Raw genomic sequence first — 10,071 nt, 5'->3', positions numbered from 1 at the left:
AGTATATATTAGTTGGGCTATGACCCTCTCCGTGACCTTCATTACCTGATCTAACAACTTGATACCTCTGTAATTATTTGTATCTAAAGCGTCACCTTTTCCTTTGTAGCAGTTGACTATAGTGCTGCTACACCAGTCATTGGGTATGACTCCGTGTATCACCTGGTTAACTATACTGGTGACTAAGCTATAGCCGACACTGCCAGATATTTTGAGCATCTCTGCAGTAATTCCTGATGGGCCAAGGGCTTTCCCTGTCTTCATACTCTTAATTGCTTTATCTACCAAGGTACTGTCAACTCGGATAGCTAGTCCCTCTGTTGGGTTGACATTCAGCAAACTCTCTTTCTCCCATTCATTTTTTTTATTTAGCAACCTTTCATAATGGCGTCTCCAAACCTCTCTCTTTGCAGCCTCATTTAGTGCAAGTAAACCATCATCCATGTGAACACATTTCTCTCCTACAACATCACGATTCTCTCTCCCACACTGTCTTGCAACATGAAATACCTCAAGTCTTTGGTCCTCACAGCACAGAAGATTGGCAAATTTTTTCTTATTTGCTTCCCCTCTGGCTAAATAAACCTACCTCCTAGCTTCCCTTCTGGCAGTCTGATACACTACCGTTCTTCTGCTACCACTGTTCTTCCAGTCCTTCCAAGCCTGTTTCTTTTCTCTAATAGCCCTGTCAACAACATTGTTCCACCACCACGTTATTTTGGGTCGAGAGGGGACTTTGCACCATCCACAGATCTGGTCAGTGGCCCTCAGCAGGTTGTCCTGTTGATACCTCCAGTTGTCTTCTACATCATGTGAAGGTATATCCCCTTCTATTTCGTCAAAGGCTTTAAGTAATATGTCTCTAAATCTCTGTCCATTTGCAGGATCTTTAAGTCTCCAGACTTTTCTTCTCCATGCTGGTCGTCTTCTGAGCATCTATTTAGCCCTGATCCTGAAGTCACGAACTACCAGTCTATGTTGTGGGGTACATTCTTCACCCGAGAAGGTTTGGGCATTTATAAGCAGACATCTTTCCCTTTTTCTGGTGAGGATGTTGTCAATTTGACTAGTGTGTCTGCCAGAGCCGTAGGTGACTAGGTGACTGGCAGGTTTTCTGAAGTTAGAATTGCAAACTATAAGATCATTTGCGTTGTAGAACTCCAGCAGCCTGGTTCCCTCCTCATTGCGAGAGCCAAAACTGTAGCCTCCATGTACGCCATGGAAGCCCCTGGCATGTTGTCCAACATGTCTATTGAAGTCACCAGCCACAAAGAGAAGGTCCCTGTCATTCATCAACACGGTATGCTGCAAGAGGGTGTCATATAATCAGTCTTTTTGTCCATCGGGTAATCCTGGCTGAGGGGCTTGGGCTGAGATAATGGTTGCTAACCCATGATGAAGCACTAATCTAATCTTAAGTATTGTCGCATACTCTGACTACCTCAATTACCTTATCTATCCATTTCTCCGCAAGAAGTATACCCACGCCCCGGAGCCTGTTAGTGTTCCCTTCCCAGGAAATCTTGTACCTGTGTTCTTTGCTTGTGAGGAACCTAGCGGAACCTCCTCTCCACCTAACTTCTTGGATGCAGCACATTTCGACACATCTCTGTTCAAGCATCTCAAGCATCTCACCAGACCTACCTTTCAGTGTGCCGACATTGAGAGTGCCAACACTGAGGGTGTGAGAGGTATGGGCCCTTGAGACCCTGGGACAGGGGACAGTGGTATCATGTAACATATATATATATAATATATATATATATACTATATATATATATATATATATATATATGTATGTATATATACTATATATATACATATATATATATATATAGTATATATATATGTGTATATATGGTATAATATATATATATATATATATATATATATATATATATACCATACATGTGGGTAAAGAGTTTGAATAGTGTATTCACATTCGGGTCTGTAAATTTTGGAAGTGTTGGTTGGATATCTGTTGCGTGATGACACTCGATTGTGTGCATATTCAGCCCTAGCACTTTCAAATTTTATTAAAAAACTGGAAATATTATACTGAAGAGAGAAGTAAGTAAAATTTAAATCACTTTAATCTCGAAACGCACATATAATTAATCCTGGTCATGTTGATTCATTGTTTTTCTCTTTGCCTTCATAAAAAAAGTATCTTTACTGTCATAGAGATTCTTATAGTAGCAGAAAAGGAATTTTTAACTCCTATTTCTAATTTCGGTATGTGGTGAAGCAGTTAGTTGAACCCTAATTATAATTATGTGTATATATATATATATATATACGTGGCCGATGCCAGCGCCGCCTCGACTGGCCTCCGTGCCGGTGGCACGTAAAATACACCAATCCGACCGTGGCCGTTGCCAGCCTCGCCTGGCACCTGTGCAGGAGGCACGTAAAAAGCACCCACTACACTCACGGAGTGGTTGGCGTTAGGAAGGGCATCCAGCTGTAGAAACACTGCCAGATCAGACTGGAGCCTGGTGCAGCCTCCTGGCTTCCCAGATCCCCGGTCAAACCGTCCAACCCATGCTAGCATGGAGAACGGACGTTAAACGATGATGATGATGATGATATATATATGTCCTTGAAATTTCAAGATATGCTCATGAAATTAAGACAGAAAATGAACTGTATTTACTTTGAATTTTTATAAATTTTTACAGATATTTGTTAAGATGAGATTCATTGAAACTGCTAGTATTTTCTTTACATAATTTCTTATATCATTTTTATTAAATTCCCTCTTAAATTGGAATGTCTTAAACTTACTTCTCTGCTATTTCCACCTCCATCTTTTATATATAAAAATTTGATTTGTACCACTATACATGTATATATATAAAGTGAGAATTTACATATATATACACATATACATATATACACCTATATATTATATATAATATATATATATGTACAATTAGCCTCGGACTGACCAAATCCTCAAAAGAGGATTTGGTAGACAGAAACTGAAAGCCCATCATATATATATATATATATATATATATATATATATATATATATATATGTATGTATGAGTGTATGCATGTATTTGTGTGTCTATGTTTATCCCCCCACGATCGCTTGACAACCGATGTTGTTGTGTTTAGATCCCCGTAACTTATAGCTGTTCAGCAAAAGATACTGATAGAATAAGTACTAGGTTTACAAAGAATAAGTCCTGTGGTTGATGTGTTCAACTAAAGGTGGCGCTCCAATATGTATGCAATGTCTGTGCAAGACCCTGCCTCAGTACAGCTGGACTCATGAGTTATCTTCAAAGTCATAAAACGAGACAGATGAGTGACAACCTGGCCACTGGTGGTGGTGTAACACCATACTAATCATATCTGTCGGGCATGTGGAAGAGAGTGTAATTCGGCAGGAGGACTTAAACGACATGCAAAGGTACATGAGGCCCAGTTACAACTACAGCCGGCTATTACCGTTAAAGGTTTTAGTTGCCAATTTTGTACAAGACATTGTAGATCTTTGGCTGGGCTAAAAAGTCACATTTGATCACAGCACCAGTAACAGTTAAGCTTCATGCAATGGCTATACTCGATAACGAGGGGGCAGTGATAATGTATGTATGTATGTATGCATGTATGTATACTTTACTTGTTTCAGTCATTTGCCCATGCTATATACCTAAATATATAGTTAATATATAATTAAATGCATATATATTTACATATACAGTTAATATAAAAATATAATATATAGTTAATACACTTTCAGACAATACCACAGTGCTTGTGTCAAAGCATCAACCACTGATCTCCAGTCTTTTCATCTGGTCAGCATTCAGCTAAACCATTTGGGAATTAAAATGTCGAGATCAACCACAGTACCACAGCGTGGATGGGGGACAATGAAAGTACCAGGATTAGCGAGAACCTTCAAACTCTTAGAAGGATGTTCAGCACCTTACAATCTATCTCAGAACACAGGAATATGTTTGGTTGTGAGTAGTAGTAGTAGTAGTAGTGGTGGTAGTAGTGGTGGTGGTAGTAGTAGTAGTAGTAGTAGTAGTAGTAGTAGTAGTAGTAGTAGTAGTAGTAGTAGTAGAGAAGGTGGTGAGGGTGGGTGTGGGGACAGAGAAGAATATCTGGGTTCTTCTCACACAAGGAATTGGTGACAATAATGTGGCAAGGAGGACAAGGAGAGTATGATGATGAAATAAATGTTAGTGATTAGCTTAGAGGATGTGATGGCTTATTAATGGCAGATTGAACCACTTCCTCAGGAAACAATCTCTCTCAGTACTTAGTGAAGCATTATAAGACCTAGTAGATATGGAAGTGGTGGTGGTGGTGGTGACGGTGGTAGGAAGAGGTGTAGTTGTGTTTGTGGAGGTGGTTGTGTCTGTAGGTGGTGGTAGCGGTGTGCAAATGATGATGGTAGCATGCAGATGATGGTAGTGTGCATGTGATGATTGCATGCAGATGATGGTGGTATGCACAACACATGATGATGGTAGTGGTGGTGGTAATGATGGCATGTAAATGTTGTTTAACCCCAGGTTGGCACTAATTGAGCAGACATATGATCAAAGTAATCCTAGCTATGACCATCTCATCTTTTTAATTATTTTCTTAAGGTTTAATATAACCCAGACTACATTAGCCAACTTGTTTTTGTCTTTTTTATGGTTGGTAGGATGTGATATGAGTAAATTTTGGCTGCTATTTTTAGCATCTCAAGATTCCCTCTCATTGGCTCAAGGCAGTTGTGCAGGATGTAGTAGTGAGTTTGCAGTGTTGGTAGAGAAAACATTCTTTTGAGTATTGGAACTACTCCTTGAAAGAACTAGGACAATTCCTAATTGTGAGTACTAGAGATACTCACTTTGACAGGTGGTCTAACTGGCCAAGTTGTTAGTGCATTAGGCAGATTATCGCGCAGTATTTGTTCCACTCTAAGTTTAGATACTGCTGAGGTCAACTTAGCCTTTCAGAGTTGGTATATAAAATGCAGTGTATCATGTGCTGGAGTTGATTCTTCTTTCTGCTTTTCTCTCTCTTTTTCTGGAAGAAATCAACTGAGGTCAGACTTGTAGAGCGATGGGCTCCATTAGGTCTAAAAAAAATATCCCTAATACTTCATCAGGAGTTAAAGGGCACAGGGCAATGTAAGTAGAACTATATCAACTGATGACCAGTTAAGCAGGATGTCATTCAATCCACATAGTTCGAAGTAGGTACCACAAAGTGAAACATCACATTCCTGTAAATAATAGCATAAAATTAATGAGTGTTTTGTCAGTCCCTGGTACTGAACTCATATCTTCTTGCATACCTACTAAACACATTGATCTAGTTTCAGTTTTATTGCCAACATATTCCAAGCTTTATCAGTTCCTGATTCTCTTTGAAGCCCAAATGCAACCAGTATTAATATCCTGTTGGCATATACTAGGATGCTACTGCTGTTTAATATACACATAGACACAATAATTCTTGACCATGTCTCAATAAATCAGCAAGCCTTCATATTCAAACTACACTACATCTACTATAGGCCAATAGAAACACTATAGCTTTCATTTGTTTCCTCTACCACAATGACAACTAGCAAACCAGGGAAGCTGTGTGTGGTTGTTCAACCTGCTAGAAACATTTGTCTAGGAAGGACACATTGGATAATGTTGCCCAAAATACATTATGTCAGAATAAAAGATGAGATGCTCAGCTCTATCAGGGCTAGCTAACAACAACAAGAACCTCATCAAACAACAACGTATCCTCTACATGGTGTATCAATCTGTTAAAAATAGCAGCTAAATATCTCTCTAATCACATCCAATTGTTTTTTTTTTTAAATAACATTACATAATGTCAAGTGGAAACAAAGGGATGGGATTAGACTAAACTGAAACACTTCTGACCATAGGTTTGCTCATTTAGGGACTGATCTTGAGTTAAGCAACAACAGCCCCTGCTTCCCAAAACTAGCAAGTTGTATACCAAACCCACCCAACTCTCTTCACATCATACTGTATTTTGCTCTTTAAACCTTACTTGCCCCATCAAATCTGCAAGGATATGGGAGATGAGAAGGCTGAAAATGTCACGAGAGCTGTCCTGTCCTTTCTAAGCACCACCTATTAAAGAAAACCCTCCAAAGTATATTCTAAACTAAATGCAGTTAGAATTACTTTACTACTTTTGAAAAGGCTTGTTCTGAATCAAATCCTCTTTAAAGACTCTTAATACAGCTGTACTTTATCTTTTTTTCCTAGGTACATCATCAGCTATCATCACCCATCATTATCATCACTCTTTTATAGTTTTCATACTGGCATAAGGTGGATAAAACTTCTTAAGGTAAAATTCCAGATTCCCATTCCTAATGTTAACTCTTGTTTTCATACAAGGTGCTTTATTCTGCTAAGCTTCTCAAGTCAAACTGCTGAGCTGTGGAACATAAACAAACATCACTGTTACCCAAGTGATGTCAACGTCACAAAATGCATAGGAAAACTCACACACACACACAACACACACACACACACATACACGCACACACACACATTCTGTACAGATTTTTACCTACCAAATTTCACTTGCAGGAAACATTCCTCCTAATTCTCCCCAATCAATGAGAAGAACTTTTTTTATGCTTCAAGCAAAATTCTCTGAAATGCTAAGTCAATATGTGACATTCAAAATCTTCATGCAGCTAATCAAGCACATGTCTCCACAGAAAATTTATTTTATATTGAATATTTTATTAATAATTATAATGAACTGTAAACATAAGTCTGCACTATTCCAACACATGATGGACAGCTGAGAAGTTCATAAGCTGATCAAGATATTTTCATGGAATATGAGTAAATGAAGTTTATTTTTCAACAGAGTCCTCCTTGTCAGTCACACACTTCTTCCATTAGTATTACAGTGCTTGGATCCTATTGGTGAAAAAGCTTTGGCTCTGTTGCTCAAAAAAGTCATCAACAGCAGATATGATATCATCATCACTTTGATACTGGTTCCCAGCCGAGGGTTTTTCATGTTGGGGAACAGATGACAGTCAAATCAGGAGAATAGGGAGAGTGATCAATCAGTTCAAAGCCCAGTCACATACAGCAGCCATTGAAACCAAGGACTTGTGTGCTGGAGCATTGTCCTTATGAAACAATATCCTTTTCATCAGCTTTCCTAGGCATTTGATCTTGATAACCTTTTATAAGTACTGCAGCAAATTGGCATAGTACTCTCCATTGATGGTGTAACTCACCAATTAAGAAACGTTCATCATACCAAGTTCATTATGCAGAATATTCTCAACTCTCTCATGGGATATGAAAACAGCATTGGCAATTTGATTTATAATCAATCACCCATCATCCATCCCCATGTGGTGAACTCTATCAACATTTTCCTCAGTGGTAGCAGTTGCAGGATGTCCAGACCTTAGGTCATATTCAAGATGCTCTGTTCCCCACCCCACTAAATTCAGCCGCCCACTGTTGCACTGTGGATAAAGCCGGAGTATCGTTCTCTAATGTAGCAACTATGTTGACATGAATGTTGTTGGGGGCTAAACCCCTTAGAAATTTTCTACAAGTACTTGATAACACCACAATATGAAATTTTGTCAGTTTTCAAGAGAAGTTGTGACTAGTTACTTTTGAAGTCTTCTTTGAATATTCAGATGTCAGTTTACCTGGAAAAAACTAATACAGTTATTAATAAGAAGAGTTGAAGTTCAACAATACTTCACAGCTCTGGTATCACTCCTTCATAGTTGGCCTATCAACTTTTCATCCCACCCTCATACTTTTCCGTGATAACTAAATATTCTCTTGTATGATCAAGACTTTCTAATGAAAATTAACACAAGCTGAATAATTAAAATAGCTTACCATTCTGGATAATACAGACTGAAACTAAGAGCTGGATTTAGGCTAGGATCACAACTAGTATTAAGACTAATAGAGGAATCCTAACATAGATAAGCAAACATTTCTACAACAACCACAAATACTAAAAGATATTCAGCAAAAGTAATATAAAAACGGTTTCAGCTACACCAAAAACATCACAGCCTTCATAGCTATATATAATAGCAGCAATCACATGTGTAAGAATCAACTAAACCCACAATACATCAGCAGCAATGCTACATCTTGTCCTTTCAATGGTAAGTATCCAAGACAGGCACAAGAGTAAGTAGATAGCAATGAGAAGAATTTCATGAAACTCACTGAAAATAACATTCAAGAACAAGTATATGCATCACACCCACTCAGATCCACAGATAAATGCACCTCTACCTCACTGTCGTAGTATATCTGGAACATAAATGAGAAAGAAAGCAACAGCACCAATATAGCTATGTTTGTTGTCAAAACTGCAGTACCTTACATTAATGGGTCAGAAAGATTCTTACTCTGGTTGAAAGATAGAACAACATTTGAAGATGCCAAATATGAGATAGGAAACTGTGTCAAAGTGAGAACACAAACAGAAATGCCTTTTAAGGTAGTTCCTATTGCAGATGGGGTGGAGGCGCAATGGCCCAGTGGTTAGGGCAGCGGACTCGCGGTCATAGGATCGCGGTTTCGATTCCCAGACCGGGCGTTGTGAGTGTTTATTGAACGAAAACACCTAAAAGCTCCACGAGGCTCCGGCAGGGATGGTGGTGATCCCTGCTGTACTCTTTCACCACAACTTTCTCTCACTCTTACTTCTTGTTTCTGTTGTACCTGTATTTCAAGGGGCTGGCCTTTTCACTCTCTGTGTCACGCTGAATATCCCCGAGAACTATGTTAAGGGTGCACGTGTCTGTGGAGTGCTCAGCCACTTACACGTTAATTTCACGAGCAGGCTGTTCCGTTGATTCGGATCAGCCGGAACCCTCGTCGTCGTAACCGACGGAGTGCTTCCATCCATTGCAGATGGGATAATCATCAATGAACAAGGAAATTAAGCAGGGATTAACACTATTTTGACAGCATTTCTAACAGTACTCTTTATCAAGTTGTCATGCAGACTGATTTATTTACTACGACTCCCAACAACCGCAGAATAAAACTGTACATGCTGCCTCAGTAACAGACTCTATTAATAGCTTGCTATGTTACATCAGTCCAACTGACCAATGGCGATTAAATACAAGTCTTGAAGCCTGATATTTGAATTTCAACTGTTGTGCATAAATTGGAAACAGAAAACTTGGAGTAGCAAAAGAGTGAAGTCCCAAAGTACACACAGCTGAGTGTGTAAAAATACTCAAGTACTCAATGCTTACTTAAAAAGACTAATATATTATTTGGTGCCTACAGTTACTTCCATACCATAGTATCACACAAATATCTAAGAATCTAAACATATCTGAAGATCATTTAGTTCAAATTCCTTAATATAAACAAGGAAATACAATATAAGATGCTGCACTTCACAAAGGAGATGACAAAGGAGTGTAGCCATTAGCAACATCCAGTGCTGGAAAAGACTTAAAGACCTTTGCAAGTATGGCAAAGCATACAATAAAATTTGGATAATGATGGAAGCTGGGATATATAACATTTATTTTTTATTTTTTTATTTTTATCTAGTTTCAGCTCACAAGCTATGGCCATGCTGGGGCACCACCATTTGGTGTTGCTACATGATTTTAATTCACGAATGCTTTTTAGCAATTGCCATTTGGTGCATGAGAGAGTTCGATGCAGCTGCCCTCATCTGCACCTCCTGCCGTGAAGTTGGTTCATCTGGGACACCTGACAAGAAGAGATCCAGTTTTATTTTAAAGACATCTGCATCCACCCCATGCAGGTCTCTTAGGTTCTTCGGGAGGATATTGAAGAACTGTGGGCCTTGGAAGCCCAGGCTATCACAGTATCTTGTCCTACGTCTTGATGGCAAATTTGGGGTCCTTGGCACTGTGCAGTGGCGCCCAGTTCTGGCATTTGTGTAACTCTCGATGCCAAAGTTTGGGACAAGTCCTTCTAGGATCTTCCAGATGTATATTTAACAAGTTTAACCTGCACCAGAAATAGAATCTCAAAGAAGGACAACTCTGAAAACACCAGAACACAACATA

Source organism: Octopus sinensis, linkage group LG8, assembly GCF_006345805.1.
Source record: "Octopus sinensis linkage group LG8, ASM634580v1, whole genome shotgun sequence".
Lineage (NCBI taxonomy): Eukaryota > Metazoa > Mollusca > Cephalopoda > Octopoda > Octopodidae > Octopus > Octopus sinensis.
Note: the sequence above shows the minus strand (reverse complement) of the source record.